General features: G+C 39.8%; 1 pseudogene; it reads left to right on the plus strand.

Annotated features, from left to right (window-relative positions):
• Nucleotides 1–13,402: 13,402 nt before the first annotated feature.
• Nucleotides 13,403–20,289, plus strand: LOC121507316 (annotated as a pseudogene).
• The last annotated feature ends 630 nt before the right edge of the window (nt 20,290–20,919 follow it).

The following is a 20,919-nucleotide window of genomic DNA, read 5'->3' on the forward strand; positions in this document are numbered from 1 at the left end:
AATTCAAAATGCCACTGCGATGAGAGCTGGTGGTGCTGTGCTTGTGGCCCCGGCCCCACCTGATGGTGAGCCTGTGTGCAGTGGAGCTTGTAATTACAGAAGGAGGTGGTGGTAATAGAGAGTGGAGTACAGGCAAACACAAGCAGACAGCTGGCCCCTGTCAGTTTTACTGCTCATACATAGGGGACAAAAGTGATGCTCGGAAACTGAAGAGCGGATTATTGCTCATGTGAGGAAAGGAAAAATGGTGATACAGATAATAACGGCAGTGATTATCATTACAGATGCTTTCTATGATGCAAGACCGCCATTTAGCAACATGTTTCCTCCCACTTTCAGCACTTCTATAAGGCTTTGCATACATGGTGAGGTTCAAGACAAGAGTGACGGCCCACCCCATGTAACTTGTAGAAAACTGTGACTCAAGCAGGATTTCAAACAGTGTATACTGATAAAGTGAGACGACTACATGTGGATTAACATACATCAGAAGAGTTTAAGCCATGCAGGTCTGTGAGCTACAGTACTTCTTTGCATTAAATGCTAGCTTCAGCATGCTAACATGTTCATAATGACGATGAAGGCTTTTTTATTTTTCACTTTTGCCATCTTAGTGGCAAAGTTCTCATTATGCATCGAATTATTATATAAATTATAGTTTTGTCCTGATGTCACAATATCATAACCCACTTTAAAACTCTGTCTTTTTAGATGCTATGAAATCAAACTAGACCTTTGACTTTCCATGAAGCACATGGCTAGACACCCCCATATGGATAGATATATTTATGGCAATGCATATTGAATACAATAAATTAGTTAAAAAGCAATCATTCCATAGGATCATGAATCTGAATATAAGGGTGCAACAAGCTTGATGCTACAAAGGAGGAGGCTGGGGTGGAAGAGATTAAGCTCCGCCATCAGCAACATGATGCATCAGCATTAATGCAAGCAGAGATTAGCGAGAAGTATGCCATATTTAGATGCAATGCTGTGTTTAGAGAGAGATCTTTGATTGGCTGGAGGAGCTGGGGGGGGTGATAAAAGGGATCAGCTGATCGGCAGGATGTATGACTACCGTGTACTCCATGAACTAATGCCAAGATTCATTTTTACAAAAAATGATAATGAATGTTAGTTAAATGTCATTCTTAAGCAGGAGGAGTTTTCTTTTCTCAGAAAACATTCTTTACCACTCATTACCACTAAGACATGCACTATATCCACAAGCAAGTTAATCTGAAGTCAAATTATTTCTGTGGGAATCTCTGTGATATGCAATATGCATGCAAAATATTGAAATAATTTCCATTGGAATATGCCTTGAGTATGTTAAAAAAATAAAACTAAACTTTTGCAGTAAATTTCAGGAAGACAGATTGTTTGTTTAGCCTACAGGGCGCTAATTCGCCACCAAGCAATTTTATTGTAATTTCATATGGTCTGAGCCAAACAAAGTTCTGACCAATCAACGTCATTTTAGGAGAACAAGGAGGTAGCTAAGTATTTAGTCTAACTGCAAGCTGGTGTATACAATGGCTACCGCAACTGTAGCGATTAGCATTGGCTGTAGCTAGAGTATAGCGGCAGTTTTATCAGGACTGGACCACATTTATATTTTAGATAAAGAGAAAAGAACAGTAAAGGAAGCTTGTCAAAACAAGACACAAAAGCCATACTGAAAGCTTTTCATGATTGAAAAGATGTTTCTGCTCCTCTGCCGACCTGTTTCGGCATGAGTTTGCAGTCATTAGGGGTGGGGTTGAATTGCACTGTAAGCCAGTGTATACATTTCTACCGCCATGGTAATGATTAGCTTGGATGTAGCTGTAGAAAAGTGGCTGTTTACTCAGACCTCATCCACATTTCTGTGTTAAAACAAGAGCAAAGAGCCACAGAGAAGATGTTTTTGCATGGCTACTGATAGATTTTGGCATTCTTTTTAGCCACTGACAAACTTGGCCACTGAAACACTACGGTGGCACTAGCCTGTATCAGGTTAGCACTGAAGCAGTGCATGTCTACTACCTCATTTAATCTTGTCAGTGTGATGGCCATCATGAATGTGACGGACAGAACTTTTGTCCAGAGTTTTTTGGAAAGTCCTGCACTTCCCAAACATATTGTGTGGAAGGATTCCCAGATAAATATGAAATATATCCATGCAGTGGATATATGAGACAGTCAATCTGGCATGTCATGTTAACTCGGCATATGGGTCATGACTAAAGACGGTAGGAGTCAGGACTTGCAATGATCAAACAAAAACTCACCATGAACTGGGTTAACAGAAACTCAATCAAGTGAATGGTGAAGGTGTGGGTCCAGCATAAAAAAGGGATATAGACTGCAGGAAGCTTAATTTATATCCTGGGAAGAGCGAATGGGCCCAGGTGCTCCAGATCTTTCAGGGTATTTGATCTTCAGGTAACTCCCATCACCTGCTCAGTACCATCCCAACAGTGAAGCATCAGAAAGTACAGAGAATCTTCAATGAAAACCCATTCCACGGCACTCAGGACCTCAAACTGGGCTGAAGGTTCACCTTCTAACATAACAATGACCCTAAGCACACAGCTGAGACAACACAGGAGTGGTTAGGGGCGACCTCTGTGAATGTCCTAGAGTGGCCCAGCCGGAGCCCTGACTTGAATTGTCAAACATCTCTGGAGAGATCTGAAAATGGCTGTCCACTGACGTCCCCATCCAGCCTGACTGAGCTTGAGAGGGTTTGCAGAAAATCACCCAATCCAGGTGTGCAAAGCTTGTTGCGTCATATTCAAAAAGACTTAATGCTGTTATTGCTGCCGAAGTTGTTTCCACTAAGTATTGAGTAAAGGGTCTGACTACTTACTCCAATGTGATATGTCAGGGATTTTAGAATGAATTTGAAAAAATGTTCTACAATTCTGTACTGAGAGTTGATTAATGAGAGAAAAAATGAAATGAAATGATTACAGCATCTGGCTGCAACATAACAATTTTTTTAAAATGAAGGGGGTCTAAATATTTTCTGAGTTTAGTGTTTGTGCAACACTTAGAGAACCATTTCCAAATATCATACAAAAGCAAAGCCTCATTTTGTCTTAAGCATTGTTTTAGATTTGAAATTTTCACATGCAAAAAAATATACTTTCTGTTATTTCTTATGTTTATCTTTACCCAGGAAGCAGTCCAAAAAGTAGTGTTCATCTGTCCAATATGGAAGTTTTCTCATTTATACTTCAGTCATGACCACTTTGTCAAGAAAAACACACATGATTGCAGTTATGAATGTATTTTAGCAGTTATTAATTTTCCTCTCGTAGCTGTTATTTATATTTGGCAGTGCAGCTGTTCTAGGATACCCCTGCCCTTCATCAAGCATCAAGCAGGAACAGCACAACCTGCTCTTCCTGTGCCTACAAGGAAAGCCTAAAGCAGGGAGAGAAGCAGCAATAAACCCCTGAGCAGAGCAGGCATCAATGACGACAAAATGACATTGATTAGGTCAGGTATAGCAGAGAGGAGGAGCTGGGGTGGAGGAGGGTTGCACAAAGCAGTTTGCAGAGGGAGCAGCGATGCATAGTCAGGCTAGAGCAGTTTAAATATGGCAGGATGAGTGCAATTAGCCAATAGCATGCTCAATTAGCCAACAGCAGATGAGGGCTAGTTTGAGATTACCTGATCTCCTTTATATAGCAGGACTCACTCTGTCTGAACTAACACTATATGCTTGATTCTTGTTTTTGGTGCTCCTTCTGAATAACATATACCGCTGCAAATATAACCTCCTTGCAGACAATAATTACCTAAAATCACAGTCTTATGTGGCATTATCCACTAAAAACCATGTTAGCTCTGAACCTGTGTGATGTGCATGGATTGTCTGCATTGATGGATTGATTAAATGAACTTGGTCAGCAATGTGTTCATTAGCATGTCAAATACCTAGTTTGTGCAAACATTTTTTAACAGTGCTGTATGTTGGCTTAGCACTTTAGAGCTTATGGAAATCAATGTGTATGTTTGAGCATATGAAAGAGAGATAAAAAACCAGGAAGTAAACAGAGACTCACTGACAAACAAACAGACAGACACACAGAAAGAGGCCTGTAACTGTAGCTTTTCCATGTCTCTTAATCCTAAAAGCCTCTGTTCTTCTCAGGCTGTGGGGAGAGGGCGGGATTGTTGTCAGGACCAGTTATGTGTAACACTGCGGGCCCACAGAATGTGTCTGGCTCTTCATTGGTAAGTCAGTCAGGTAGGACGCTGCTGGGCCTCTCCAGAAGAGCCTCGGTGCACGGTTTCCGCTCGCAGTGAAAAGATCGAGACAAAGTGATGTGTCTGTTGCCGGGTGACTCACAAAAAGAACCCAGGGTGCATTTCTAAAAAAAGGGAGGGTGGAAGCACAGTGGCAGAGTAAAACAAATACTGGCCTCCATCCCTGCCTGCCTCAGTCTTCTCACAGCCGGGCAGGAATGTAGAAGTCGATGAGGGAGAGTATGACGGAAATGCTAAGCCAAAATGTTCCTGCCAAGCCAGCTTATACTGACATGTAACAACATCCCTATGAACTGCATCATAATAGAAAGGTGGCAAATAAAATGCTCTATGTAAATTTTATTCCCTGAAACTCTAGCACCATGTTGGGTAAAATGCTAGAGTGAAGGCCTCTAAATTGAAATGGAGATGTAAGCTGACATATCCCTGTCTACTTGACAGTTGTAAATGTTTTTGCCTTAATCAATTACCTTAAAAGAACTCTATCAGTCAAAGTGTTGAGCCAGGCAGGCACATAATGAGCCACATATCCTTTATAAATGTGCCATGACATTATTTTTGACCCCTGTCATGATTTATTACCACATCAGTGACACAAGCAGGTAGCAAAAGGTTGGCGATGTGGTGCACATGAATCCCAAACATGTCATGTAGCGTAGATAAAAGGGCAATTAAGAGAAAATATGTGTTTTGCATGATTAATGACAGGGCTGCCATGTTAGAAACACTGTCACTATTTGTAATAATTTGAGTAATTATTATGTCTGGTAATCACTCTCGACCATTTTAAGCAATCAGTCACTCTTTTGTTATTAAATAGTGATGGAAAACCTTCTTGGAGAAGTAAAACTGTGTAGAGCAGGGGTCATCAAGTACCTTTGCACAAGGGCCAGATTTAGTCTCGACAGAAACTCTGGGGGCCGGACTTTCAAATACACAAAAATTGAATATATATTTTGGTCTGGATAACATATTATTGTAGTAGTAATTGTATCCTCTTTAGGACATGTTCAGTCATAACCAGTGAGATCTATCTCTATTATCTATAATGCAGGCCACAAGGAGACAGACCAGACAACAGAGTTGGCCAGGCCCGTGAAAATCCCAGAGAATGGGCCCTTAACAGTTGTGATTTAGCACCACTACTAACTCATTTTAACCCCTTTGTGCCATTCTTATCCATTTTTGCCACTTTTAAATCTCTTTTCATTACATTTTTTTCAACAACAGTTGCAACTTTTAACAAATTTTTGCCAATTTTCACTTATATTTGCCACTCTTCAACCCCTTTTGCAACTTTCTTAGCAATTATTTCCCTTGTGTGCCACTCTTGAACACCTTTTCACTGATTTGCCAGGCTATTTTTGCTGTATTTTTGCCACTATTAACCCATTTTTGATACTTTTTGCCCCTTTTTGCTTCCTTAACCCAATTTGTGCCATTCTTTATCTCATTTAAACCACTTTTCCTGCATGTTTTATCCCCTTTTGTCCCCACTATTTTATCAATTTTGGCCATTTTTCATCTATTTTTGACCATTTTAAACCCATGTTCATTACTTTTTTTAAACTACTTTCTTCATTTCTAGCCAATCCATAATACTTTTTGTCTCTTTTTCCCTCTTAAACCAATTTTCACCGCATTTTAACCTCTTTATCACCACTTTCACCACTTTATCTGGTCATTTTTGCAGCACTTTTGCCAACCTTAACCCTATTTTTAAATATCTACTAATTATGACAGTAAATTTCTGTAAAATAGATGAAATTTTAAGTCTAAAACTATTTCAATATTAATTGTTTGTGGGATGATTTAACAGCTGCAGACATTTAAAGGATACACTTAAAACAACAACATCTTCTTCTTCTTTTTTTCTGAAATTAATGATCTTTCAGGGGCCAGACAGGAAGCTGTGGGGGGCCTGATATGGCCCCCGGGCTGCCAGTTGATGATCAGTGGTGTAGAGGATGTATAGCTTTTTATCCACAGTTGAGGATATGAAGCCTACCAGTTTTTTAGGCTAATGCCTTATTCGTACGGGGTAATTTGTGACGTCAGTGTTTGGTGTGGTGCATTCACACAGAAGGAAGCGGAGTCTGTGATGTACTCAAATTTAAAGACATTTCTGCAGGAAACCATAACAGTGCTGCATGGCTGCAGCAGTGAAAAGCACATTGAAATTTAATTTCCTATGTTCATTCAGAAAATGCAATGTTGTGCACATTGTGTTCTGCAGGCGATGTTTTCTTGTGTCCTATACATACTGTTAACATCGTGTTAAATATGAACATTTTCTGTTACTTTTAACAGTTTTATGCAGCTGTTGTTGATGTTTTTCTGCCCTTTAGAAACTTGAGATTGTTACAGATCCAAAACAACTCTCAGCTGTTGCAGCCTAACCACTCAATGGTTAGGTACATCAGTTAGGGTTAAAGAAAGACAACACTCACCTTGGTGCAGGAGATCGGGGTTCAAATCCTGGCCAGGGCTACATAGGTGAAATTGAGTTGGACCTTTGTGCAAAGTCTTAATGCCATACGCAGAGATTCCACTAGTTCCACTAGTTCAGTTCGGACGCTACCCAAGTCATCATTGCGGGGTACATGAGCACAAAAAGGAACTGGCAGAGACTGGTTGACAGGACAGAACTAGTGAGTCTTCTGGAGCCACAGGTCTTCAGGACATCAGAAAGACGGTCCCCAGTGATGACGATGTGAATACCTCAGGCAACAGAAGCCCAGTAAGGGGGAGGAACCAGGGGGGAAGAATTTTGGCCCACTCTTCTTTGCAGAATTGTTTAAACTTAGCCATATTGGAGGGTTTTCCAGCATGAACTGCCCATGTAAGGTCACACCACAGCATCTCAACTGGATTTAAGTCCGAACCCTGACTGGGCCACTCCAAAACCTTAATTTTGTTTTTTTTTTTGAGCCATTCAGAGGTAGACTTACTGGTATATTTCAGGTTTTTGTCCTGCTGCATAACCCAAGAGTGCTTGAACTTGAGGGCACAAACTGATGGCCGCCTTCAGGATTTTCTGTTAGACAGCAGAATTCATTGTTCCATCAATCACACAAGTGGTCCAGGTCCTGAAGCAGCAAAGCAGCCCCAGACCATCACACTGCCACCACCATGTTTGACCGTTGGCATGATGTTCTATTTATCAAATGCTGTGTTATTTTTACGCCAGATGTAATGGGCCTCACACCTTCCAAAAAGTTCCACTTTTGTCTCGTCAGTCCACAGAATATTTCCCCAGAAGTCTTGGGGATCATCAAGATGTTTTTGGCAAATTGTGAGACGTGCCTTTGTGTTCTTTTTTGTCAGCAGTGATTTTGGCCTTGGAACTCTCCCATGATTCCAATTTTGCCAAGTGTCTATCTTATGGTTGAGTCATGAACACTGACCTTAACTGAGGCCAGTGAGGCCTGCAGTTCTTAGGATGTTGTTCTGGGTTCCATTGTGACCTCATGGATGAGTCATGGTTGCACTCTTGGAGTAATTTTGGTTGGCCGGCCACTCCAGGGTAGGTTCACCACTGTTCCCAGTTTTCTCCATTTGTGGATAATGGCTCTGACCGCGGTTTGCTGGAGTCCCAAAGCCTTGGAAATGGCTTTTTTACACAGGGCCAGATAGGTTAATAAATAAAATCATCATTTAAACTGAATTTTGTATTTACTTTGGTTGTCTTTGTGAGATATTAAAATTGGTTTGATGATCTGAAACATTTAAGCATGATAAATATGCAGAAAAGACAAAAAAAAAAAGGAATCAGGAAGGGGGCAAATACTTTTCCACGGCACTGTATGATGTACAAAAGGTGTTTAATGTGGCAAAATAAAATTGCCACAGACCAACACAGTAGAAGCAGGAAAACAGGAAGTGATGCCATACGCTCAGTGTCCCAGGATTGAGTGTTAATTGGCTAGTACTCATGTGAAATATAGCAAATGAGATCATGCTGTACACAGGATATTTGTTTAGACAGTGGAAAGTGAAATAAAGCCAGGGTGAAAGACACTTTTCAGTGGAACCAATGAAGTGCATCTTTTGATTTATAAACTTTATTGCTATTCGTTGACCCCAGAATGGCCCAAACATAGTTGTTTAACTGCCTGAGAAATTAGAAAATTCTACCATGCTCCTAGACCCTCCAAAGGTTGAGTTAAGTGCGGATTTTTTTACACTTCTGGCTCCGGCTCTGCTCATCAACCAACTAATGGACCAGCTGATTGGACATTGTTGGCCCAAACTTTTACATACTGCACAGCTCTAATCTTTATGTTCTCTACAATCATATTTATTCATTTTCCCTCTCTCCTTCATTGAAAACATTTCTTGACTTTTAAGGTGGCATTTGATTATCTAAGCTGAGTTGTACAAAATGTAGCCTGTGACATTTAATAACTGTTACAGCTTCAAGGGTTTGCCCCACATAATGCTGTGTCGGCATTTTCCTGCTGCATTTTCTATGTCTGCCAAGTTCACACCAGCTGTATTTTCTAGATTGACAACGGGTACATTGTAACGTATTTTGTTTATTCTTCCCAAATGTACATTTTCTAAGAATGCATTTTATCTACACATCCACTGACACAGTTCATGGAGAAATTACATCACTGCATAGTGCCCTTTCCCCTTCATTAGCTCTCCATTTCTTAACATTGATTTTACTACTACTTCATTGTAATCATGAAGCCGTAAAGCCTCTATGATTCACGAATAAGATGTGCCACTGCTGGGCAGTTATCACTGAATGCACAATTTGACATCTTTTATTATCTAAGTCTGTCTTAGATTAGCTGATTTAGTCTGTTTCAGGGTCTTTTTCCAGTGTAGATTCAAGAAGAAATGAAAAATATTTTAAATGCATGTGGAAAAAAAGGTATTTAAAAAATGAACATTACAAGATTAAGTGTTTTTCAGCTGAAAAGCACCAGAGGAATTATTGACAGACTATTAAAATACAAAACAGAATGCTGTTCCCTTTGTCTGGGGGCTAGTGGGATGTGTTATGGGAATATCAATACACTTTGGCCTCTGGTAATGCTATCATTTCTAGCAGAGGACATTTTTCTTGCTTCTACACCTGTAGTAATGTTCCACATAAATCTTCTATTTCATAAAACATCAGAGGGAGCAGAGTGGGGGGCTTTAGATGCTGGATGACTGAGTTTGATCGGGCCAGAGCTTCTGCAGCTATGGGAAATGATTCATAAGACAGATAAGCACACTTATATTAAAAGGGATGCTTTGGTTTGAGCTTTCAGTTGGAGATTCGGTTGAATTTCATACATTTATTTAAAAAAAAAAAATATATATATATATATATATATATATATATATATATATAGCATTGCTTGAGAAATACATTCTCCAACCATGCTTTCATTAGTATTGCATTTGAGTTACAAGCCATATACCAATTCCTACTTCTTTAAGCCATGGCTGTAATCTTATGCCATTCATCTGTTTTATATTTCAGTCTGCATTGCAGAGGAATAGCTGGCTCTTTCCTTTCCATAGGCTTCAATTCTGTTCCTGAATCCTTTTTCATGGGCTGTTACCCCTAGTCAGAGTAATTGAGGCAGACAGAATGTGATCCGTGAGTCAGGACTGATATTTAGACTTAATAGCTTTCAGAGGATCTGCATCCGTTGCCACCTGCACCCATAACACAAAGCTGTCTGATGCCGCCATCACAGGCAAGAAGGAAGGATCGAAAAAGAAAAGGCAGGTAGACGTTTACTTTATACTTCAGCATTTTTGTCCATGGAACATTTGTAGGATTTTTGTAACTTTATTGTTGTCAAATGATTTTTTTTTTATCATATCCTGGATAAATAAGGCAAATGGCTGAATGATTTCAAAATCAAAGAACAGCAAAACACAATAACCTGTACAAACACAATGAACTGAAGCAGTAAGGGGTTAAATGACTTCTTTCATGTGACCATTTAGGTGCAAATCCCCACTGTGATAAATTAAATATTCACTTGTGTTGCTAGGCAACAGAGCAGGTGGCTGCTTGATTGGTTGATCTTTGCATAGGTCTGACCACATCTGTCTGGACCTTTTTTAGGCCAAGGGTCATGGATGAGAAGCAAGGTGGACCAAAGACCGTGGCCCGAAGATTAACCAGTGTTTCTTAAAGAGCATTGAAGGGAAATCATTTCATACCGAGCCAAGCTGCAGGAGCAGGTATTCTGAAGTTAGGGAAGGGCTTTAGTCTGTAGAGCACTCACTGCCACTTGGGAACATGGACAGCATACTGAAGGGCTGAGACTCTCTGGGGTGAAGTATCAATTAAGGTCACAGCCAGAAGCATGTACACTGAGTGAAAAGGCTGCCGTCACGGTTAAAGATAGCCTGCTAGATTTGAGGAGACAGTTGAAGCTGATGTTTGGATCAAGGGGCAAGAACTGCTGCAAAACCCGAGTTGTGTGGCTGATGAGTAAGGCGGACGGACAGAGGGACAGCGCAGGGAGCTGTGTCTGATATGAAGGAGAGGGCTAAAACAGAGGACGAGAGGCTGAGTCACTGTGGATCTCAGAGCTTGTGAGCTCCTTCAGCTCCTGTGGGCTGCTGATGCTGCTAGAGCAGCTGTTGAATAAGGCCTTAATAGGTTTTATAGAATCTCTATTATGTGGTCTCGGATGAGGTTTCTGGGGGTTAATTTGAATTCGGTTTGCCTCATCAAGTGCTTGATGACGTTGACGCTGTTTTGCAGCTTGAAGCCTTGTTCTCATGGTGGATAAATCCAGTAACACTGTCCAAAGATCAAAACAGTCCAACGGTTTTTAAGCAGATTTTCCTTGTAAGCTAATTAGTACAGCAGAGTTATTCCTGTTTTAAGAAACATGTTTCATGTGGAAAAAGTGTAATTTGGAAAATCATTTTGTTTAGACATTTTATTTAAACATGCAAGGTAAATACAGTTATCATGCATTTTGCTGTTGTTATTTAAATTCAGTATTTTAATTTTTTTCAGGAGAATCAAGCCAATTGTAAAAAAACAAAAAATTCTGACAGAAAATTAAACTAATGAAAGAGTGCAAGGCAAACAAAACTAACATATATTGATCATGACTGATAACTTTGATTTTTTTTGTGTGAAATTTTTAATAAATTGATAATGCAGTGACTGCATCTATCATGGCTGAGGTAACTGCAGATACCTCATCAATATTCATTCTGTGCATTTAATCTATTTTGGTTGTGCAGAGTATTAAAATGTTACAGAGTTCAAATTTAAGCAGATACACATACACATAAGGTATGTATATTGCGTCGGTATTTATGGTGTTGGGCTTCAAGCATTAATAACAATTAATTAAAGTAAAAATTTTAAAGTTAAAAATTGGCAGCACCTTGTGTTATCAAATGTAAATCTTTTTACTGTTCTCTTGTTTCCTTTTCAATCTACTGCGAGATGGGTACTGTCTGGCTGAAGACCACGCATCTCTGATGGCCACTCTCACAGACTGTTCATTAGAAATACCATATATTTCAGAAAGGAAGAACCATAATTTGCCAGTACAACATATTTCCAGTTTAAAATTTCTTCTTGAAGTTTCAGTTTATTCATTAATAACAAAGTCTGGCAGTTACATTCATAAAAACAAAACATTGCAGACATCACAGTCTGAGGAACATTAATGAATAAAACTGAGAAAAATGTCACAGATATAATCCAGGATTAGATTAAATAGATCTGTTTTAGAAGTTGTTACAGCATGGTGGCTTGCTTTGGCTTAAGCTAACACTAACATAGCTAAAAAAAAAAAAAAAAAAAAAAAAGTTAGTCTAATTAATGTTACTACATAAGAAAATGTAGCTAAGTTAGCTATAGCAACATAAGCTTTAGCAAAAATAGCTAATGTAGTAGATAACATACCAACATAGTTTACATAGCTTCTTATAGCTTTGTAGCTACATTAGCTACATAGCTGAAGTGTAGCTTAAGCTAACTTAGTTACACAGATAAAATAGAAACGTAGCTTACATAGCTGCCTTTTGATCCTAGCTTTTGCTATGTTAGCTATGTAGCTACATTAGCAATGAACTTCCATTATCTACACAGTTTACGCAGGTAATAGAGCTACATGAGCCAATGCTTGATTTGCAAAGAAAAGGTTAAAAGTGGAAAAAAAAAAAAAACAAAACAGGTGAAAGTGGTGAAAATTTGGTTAAAGAGTGGCAAAAATGTGAGATATCCAATAATAGGTTAAAAGAGGTGAAAATGGGATAAAGCAGCAAATGTGGGTTATCAAAGGCAAAAATGGGCAGAAAAGTGTGAAAAGCGGTTAAAATGTGGCAAACATGGATTTAAAGTGGAAAATATGAGTGGATTTAGTAGTGGAAAAAGAGTTAAAAAGTAGCAAAATTGGTTACAAGTGGAAATAATGGGTTTATTGGGGAAACAAATGTGGCAAAAATGGGTGGAAACATTGTTGAAAAGGGGTTAAAAGTGGCATTAATAAATAATTTGAACATTAGAATCCAATAATAACTTGAAACTCTTTTCAGCTCCAAAGTTAAGTAACTGTTAGCCAGGACATGATCACCAATTCCACTGATCCAACACACATGCATTGATATCGTCGATAAATCAAAACGGGGAGGTTCCCATTCACAGGGTTTTCAGGGGCCCAGCCAACTCTGTGGGCAAGCCTGGCTATACCTGTGAAATTAGTTTGTTGATTTCGAATAGGAACCAACAGACCTAGGTCAGCTGGTGTTTTTCTTTGTTCACCTCCATTCCTTAAACTTTAGTGTTTTCCAAGGACATTTTACATCTGAAGTGTTTATTGGTAGCAGTACCGGTATTGGTTTAAATGAATTTGTAAACATCACCATGCTGAATATCTACAAAAATACAATATTGTGCCTCCCTAATAAGAGGTTGTTTGTTATGTCTTTCTTATGTGGTTTTCTGTACTCAATCTGCATTTTATAAACCACTGAATGACACATGTCATTGTACTTCCTGCGGTGGAATAGAATATTTCATAACGTCTGATATTGGCGCCATTTTTGCACAGAAAGGCAGAACCTTGCACAGTAGAGAAAACACTTTTCTTTTTTCATTCTAGCTCAGTACCAAATGCCTTGGATCTTTTCTCCTTGTTAGCTCATGGACCTGGAGTTGTCCAGTCTGATGTAAGTTAGTTCAGCATAATTGGCCGTGTAATGATCCAATCACACACCTCCTGCACCTCACTGACTCCTGCATTGCTGTATGATAGCTCCATTAGACAACTTAAAAGTGATGTGTATGCTAAGGTCACATTGAGTTTAGGCTTTTTTTCGTTATTATGCAAATTCTGATCCTTGTTGAGAGCAATAAGGTGTATAGCTCCTGCCCTTTTTCTGGATCCCATCACAACCCAATCCATCTGGTAATCAAGTGTGTGTTAACTTATGCTAAGATCCACCTTGCTTTCACCTTGATAGTCCAGCTCAGATTCATGGAGGTTGACTTGGTTCATTGTCTCAAATTATGGGTAATAAAAGGGACAGATAAAAACTGTAAGCAGATTATTAGACAATTTGGACTTTTGACAGTATTCCTGGAAATTTTGTTTTACTGGCATCATCCACAGCACACTTCAACTACCATAAGGAAATTTAAATAAGAAATAGGGTTGCATGCAAGAGTCACGCCTTTTAACCATAGAAGTCTGATGTGAAACTTGATACTGTTCCTGAAGAAAGAAAACATTACCCAGAATCTTGACATGAAATGAATTAAGTTTAAAGGGGCCGAAAACTGAAAACCAAAAAGTATGAAATCCTCCAGTCATGTATTTCACACAATCAAGGCTTTGCTCGGTCTTAATTTACTATTATTTCCTTGAATGGGTGTCCATTATGAGGCCAATGACTGGCGGATTGGCACCAATCATCCATGTGGCAATCTATTCATTGGTTACCATAGAAACGGCCTGGGTGAATGGGGGATAAGTAGGGGAGCATGGCGAGATTGCTGACACCTGCTCTCCTTCATTTCCTATCACCACACACACTTCTACTGTACAATTCCTCACAGACATGTATAGATTACGTAACTTTGCACACACTCCATGCAGAAGTGTATTCAAAGGCTTTTCAAAGGCTGAATTCTTTAAAAGCAGTGTGAAACATCAGCAGATTTTAATGGATTCTGTAAGTCATAAGGAGGATTTTGTTCACTTTTATCCCTGACACTTCATTAACCTAAAACTGCAAAAAAAAATCCTCCACATTCTTAGACTAAAGCACACTCATTTGGTTTTGTATTCATCCTTTAAAGAAAGATGATTAAAAATAAGAGGCCCATGTCTTCAAACAGGAGGCAGAAGAATGAAGAAATAATTGGGGGGCCTGAGCTACAGTTTTTATCATGCATCCTTCTGAAACAGCCCTCACAAATTAGATTCAGAATACTATTGTGAGTGACATTACACATTCTGTCAACACAGCAGCAGACATAGAAACAAAAGTCAAAGAAGTTCATCATAATTAATGAACACCTGGGTGAAGTGTCTGTGCTATGACACAACTTAAATACAGTCAGATGACAGCACCAGCTACTCTAACAATTTAGTGAAAAGGGACAATTTTGCATAAAAGGTCATGTAAAGCGATAAAAAATAATCTGTAATTTAGGTTTGTTTGTGACAGGTTACTGTGTTATAAATCTCCAGACCAAATATCAGTGGTGAAAAACATCTCTGAGTTTATAAAATTAAGCTTCAAAATCATGAGAAATGAGACAGTAATATCTGCCCTAAGATGCTGTGGGTGTTGAATGCACCCAAGCCACACCCACGTACCCAAAATACGATCCTCTCAAATTTAAAATAATGCTGTTATTTAATGGTGATTAGGATTGGAGGCTTTTTATTGCAACAGACTTTGCCAGAATAGATCATGTCTATCATCGGATACTTTACTGATCTTTAGCATTGCAATGCTACCAGACAGGAGTGATTGATTTATTGATGCTTTGAGAGAGACAAAGCCACAATCTGCTTCTTTTAATCATCCAGGACTGAAGACAAATGAAATATGGATTAAAACACAAATATGGTAAGATGTTTGTTCCTCCTGCAACTTGTTCAAGTAAAAAAAAAAAATTAGACAAGTACTCCAGTAATTAGCCTGCCCCCTGAACTATGGCCAGAATGCAGCTGCCTGATTCTGTGCCAGAGCAGAGAGACAGAAATCTGTTTTCTGGTGCAAATCTCTCTGTTTTTATGTTTTATTGCATGTAGGTGGCTACTAAATTGGGTAAATTTACCTCATGATCATTAAAAACACAGCGTGCAGCTGGTTGTATATTTTCCATGAAGGCAGAGGCACGGCTAACAGCAGACTTTATTTTGAAAAACTGCTTGATTTTATATTGTTGTAGCATTAGGGGGGTGGGGCAATTCTGATAGAGCCTGATGATGTCATGAAGTATTATACTTTCCTAGCCCAAATTAATCCTAGTCAAGAAAAAGGTGAAAAACTTTGTAACAGTCTAAATCTCGGCCATACCTATCAACAGGATAAATCATATAGTTGCCTCAAATATCAGCAAAATATACTAGTGTACCATCAGGTATAGCAGATTGCCTAAGGCGCCATACACTCAAGGAAGGCCACTGTGAGCACTGAACATTTTCAATGAAGCCCCAAAGGTAATACATCTACATACTGTCTATTTCTCCACCCCTCTCTCAGCTGTGATTGACTCCGTCTTCCTTTGCTCTGGAGACACTGCATTTTATAATAACTGAGATGTATTTATATCAGTACCAGTAATGAGTTTGGAAATATCGACATATTGACACAGCCCTTTTAAAAAACCATTCCCCTCGGTACAGATGAGGAGTTTTTGAATTCAATTATAGATAAAACAGAAAGAAATCATATCTAAAAGAACATAGAAGCTAAATACATCCTCATCCACCTCTAGTTTCTGATTAACTGCTATTTTTGTTTCGCCCCCAGAATGAGTAGGTATATATTTAAAACTTCTTTCTGCAGAGATTCAAAACAACCTTCGACTATAATTGTGTCCTTCGCTACATTTTCTTCTGCACTGATGAACAAGTTTGTAGGTGACACTCTATGATGAGTGCTTAGCTGCTCAGTACAAGTGTTTGTCGGCTGTGGAGAGACTCAGCCAGAGTGCATCTTGCTGACAGCTACCAGTTAGCTGTGGTTCTGGTCTGATAGATATGACAGCCTCCTGTGTTTGAACAGAAAATGCTTCACTTTGGTTCACAGAGAAAATACCACTAACCAGAAATACACAGATTGGTTGGAAAGAAATCAATATTAGCTAATGATCATTGAAAATACTTGTTCAATAGATAAGCATTAAAGCTTTTAGTCGTGATCACCAAAACCAATAACCTGTGATTAATACTCTGTTTCTGCAGCTGTGAGAGGCACTGTGTGTGCAGTGTCATGTAATTACACAGGCTGATTGAAATATGATTTAATAATTAATAAAGAATGAATAAACCCCCGGACCACTTTATTCAGCTGAAAAGATATGAATATATAGTTATATTGTTGATCAATTCCAGATCCAGATCTCGACCTTTGAGTTCAAAGTTTTTAAACCATCATTTTGTGCTGGAATTTTGAAAAGCAACCGCCCTCTACAGGTTAGAACTCAGCTACTGCAATCTGATTTTTCTATTGGCTAATCTGGGAGCAGATGATGTTAATAAGGCCATCTTTCATCACCAGTGACCACACATTTTTTAAGGATGCTTGCCCCCTCCCAATATCCAGGGGGCATATCCACCAATGCAATCCTCTGTGGAGAAAAACTTATGTGGTAGTGGCTAATGACAGGCTCGTCCAATCATAGAAGTAGCTGTAGTTTCTGGATTGGTAAGTTCTTTTCCCTGAGGGAAAAATCAACCATGTTTTTCTTAAGATGAGCATGTATCATAATTTCATACTCAAGTAGCTAGTGTAAACTTTGATTGGTTATGACATTAAAAATAATATCATTAGTATTGACATTTCATCAGTAGATGATCAGTAATGTTGGCAACAAACAGTAATCAGGGTTTTCCTGCCACCAGCCATTTAAACTGATAACTAAGTGTCAAAATGTCTTTCTGTTTTCTGTTATACTAACCTGAATACAGTTGTCATTTAAATTATTTTCATGATTATATGCCAAAATTCTCCATGTATTACTTTGGGTGAATCTAGTAATATAAAGGCTACAGTCCTGGCATGTGGCACATCTCATATCTTGATAACTACAACACTACAACACTACTTGTTACCTTGTGAAGAGTATCTTTTACCCTTCTGCAAAGCCTATAACAGCCAAGGTATGAATCCTCTGTATTCCATGGTTTCTCCTCTAAAAAAGACTACTTTTTGGAGAAAGATAGAAAAATGCTCACTGCAAGGTCACATTTCACAGATTACCACATTTGTTTTTGGGACAGTTGATTGGAGTGGTCTGTTCTGCTTTGCAGCAGAAAATCACTGTCCTTAGCTTCACAGCCTGTCTCTGTTGCTGTATGTGACAATTAGAGTGTGAAGACTCTCGACAGATGCACAGTTGATGACTATGTTAAGATGCCTATAATAAGATAGAGACATGCAATCTCTAAAGTCCTTTAATAGATCAGTGCATCTAAAACTTGAAGTTGTTGTGACACCTTTTATGGTAGTGAAACATCTGATAGTGTGACTTTTCTGTTTAAAATTATGCATGCATATACTGTTTTCGTCAAGTTTTCCTAAATTGTTTATATAATTGGCAGTCAACAGGATTTTTTCATTCCTCAATGATTATATTGTAATCTGGATTTTATGCGACCAAATTACCTATGATGACAACATTTTTTGGCAAAATAACTGAAAGTGCAGTGTTCCCAGTTATCATCCAAAACAGAGTTTTAGACCACTTAGTAGTGTATAAACCATTGAAAACAGAAATCTGTTGTAATTTTTTTGCATTAGGAAGTAATTTTATCAAATCAAAGCTAATTCAACCAAAATATCATTGCAGATCAAGTTACATATTAGCATCGACCATGTGTTGTTTCTGCCTGTATTTCCTTTGAAGATGCCAGAATCACCTCCCAGAGCTGCTGTTTTCAGGAAAACTGCTGTCCATCCTCATAGAGATTCCTTTTAAGGATGCTCCACAGGTGCTCAATAGGGTTGAAGTCAAGGGATGATGGTGGCTGCACCATGATTTTTCTCTCCCTTTATGCCCATAGCAGCCAAGGCCTCAGTGGTGTTTGTTGCAGCATGGGATGATGTGTTGTCTTGCATGAAAATGATTTTACTCCCTAAGGCACGGTTCTACTTTTATACCATGGCAGGAAATGGATCACTATGAACTCCACATATTTTGCTGAGGTAATTTTGACACCTTCCGGCACCTTAAAGGGGCCAACCAACTCACTTCCTATTATTCCTGCCCAAAACATCACTCCACCACCCTTTGCTGACGTTGAAGCCTTGTTTGGACATGGTGACCATCCACCAACCATCCAGAACTCCATCCATCTGGACCATCCAGTGTAGCACAGCATTCATCAGTGAATAAAACTGTTCAAAAAAATAGTATTTATATGTTTCTGAGCTCAATGCACTCGTTTCTCCTTGTGGGCATTGGTTAAGGGTGGCTAAAATGCAGCTTTATGCTCTCTGAAGGATCCTCCATCGAGAGGTTCTTGGGACTCCAGCAGTATCAGCAGCTTCAAATACCTGTTTACTACTCATCAGCTGCTCTCTTTATACAAAGAATTTGCCTCACAAAAACTTTCCTTAATACACCTTTGCTACATCCAAACATTGTTGGGCCTGCCACACAGCCTCAGCAGAGCGGTGCTGTATGGCAGGAGCAACAAACTCCAGCTCTCCATCAGCAGCCTGGAAGAGGAGTTCAGGGCCTCCTGCACAAGAGAGGAGCTGGTCTACTGAGACTCCAGTGATGTAAGGGTGGCATCAGCTTTCATTGTGGTGTGCACTGGAAGGAAGTGGAGAGCTCAGAAGGGGCTGAAGTTGGTGGAGTCTCGACTGAGACACAAAGCTCTGGTGGGCACAGTGGTAACAGGGCGAGCAGGTCTTGGAGCTATCCCTCAGCCACAGTACCACAAGGCTCAGGGCAAGGACAGACGCCTTCTAGTTCTGGAGGAGGTACGGGCAGGCATTGAGGGGGGAAGGAGCAGCATGATGGTGAGCATAGGGCAGCAGGGGGCATGGACAAGGTGGAAGGGAGTGCTGGAAAGGAAGCTGAGGTGGAAAGACATCTGGCGGGCAGAGCCCCAGCGTATAAAGTTCATGATCCAAGCTGTCTATGACATGCTTCCTAGCCCAGCTAACCTGCACGTCTGGGGCAAGAGCGATGTCCCAACGTGTCCTCCTTGCCCTGGAAAGGGGATGCTGGAGCACATCCTCAGCAGCTGCCCGACAGCCCTGCTAGTGGGTCGCTTCCGCTGGTGACATGACCAGGTTATGAAACCGGTGGCTGAGGCCAGAGGATAATCTCCTTTGTCAGGGCCAGAGAGAGGACACAATCAAAGCAACCACCAACAGCTAGCTTGCTTTCTCTGGTAACAGACAGTAACTGTGGGTTGACCTGGGCAGGCAACTTAAGTTCCCCAGAGCAGATAACAGCAACCTCCTTGAGGCCAGACATGGTGCTAACATCTGTCTTTTCTAAACAAGTTCTCTCCGTGGAGCTGGCACCGAATAGAAGAGGGCACCGAATGTAAGCGTAGCAAGTACCACGAGCTGGTAGAGGAGTTCCAGAGAAGGGGCTGGAAAGCACGCTGTGAGCCCATAGAGGTGGGGTGTGGAGGCTTCGCTGGCCACTCCCTCTACAAGCTCTACTCCTGTCTAGGCATTACAGGAGCTGCCATCAAGTCCACCACAGAGTCTGCAGAGAGAGCATTAAGGTGGATTTGGATCAAAAGGTCCAAAGGTGGGCAAATGCTGCTGGGACACAAGTCAGGGTTTGATCAACCGTGGCTGGGTTGTCTGAGAGAGGGTGTCTGATGTGAGACCCGAAACACCCAATGACCTCAGGATACATCACTGATGATGTATCCCAGCGCGTCTATGGATGTATCTACACACCTATCTGAACAAAACTGTCTGCACTCTGAATCAGAACAAACTTTTCACAGTACAATGATCTCTCTTAATTTTTCATGAGATATCCAGTGTTTTCATTCTTGTTGCAATATTCTGCTCTATTTCAGGCTTTATATCTGCAGAAATATCTTTCTTTTTTCCCTATATTGCATAAAACTTGTGACTTGCCTAATGGTGTGGAACAACCTCCTTGCGTAGTTTCCTTTTAATTAGGCTCACCTGGCAAACAACTGACCAAACTTGTCTGAGATTGATGTCAGTGATGTAAACTGGCAGGAGAAGCTGCACAACTGAAAACTTTAATTGGAAAAAAAAAAAAAGTTTGTTTAATTTGAATTGTATTTGCATAATAATTTGGAACACAGTGTAGTCACTGGGGTTTAAAATGGGATATGAGGAATAAATGATGCAGATGGGCACCTTTTCTGTGAAGAATTTGTTAAATCATGTTCATCAAACCAGTCCTACTTTGAACGTTAGTTGATCCTGCCAATTACAGTTAAATTAGGGTGTTAAACATTGTGTTGATCT

Source organism: Cheilinus undulatus, linkage group 3, assembly GCF_018320785.1.
Source record: "Cheilinus undulatus linkage group 3, ASM1832078v1, whole genome shotgun sequence".
NCBI lineage: Eukaryota > Metazoa > Chordata > Actinopteri > Labriformes > Labridae > Cheilinus > Cheilinus undulatus.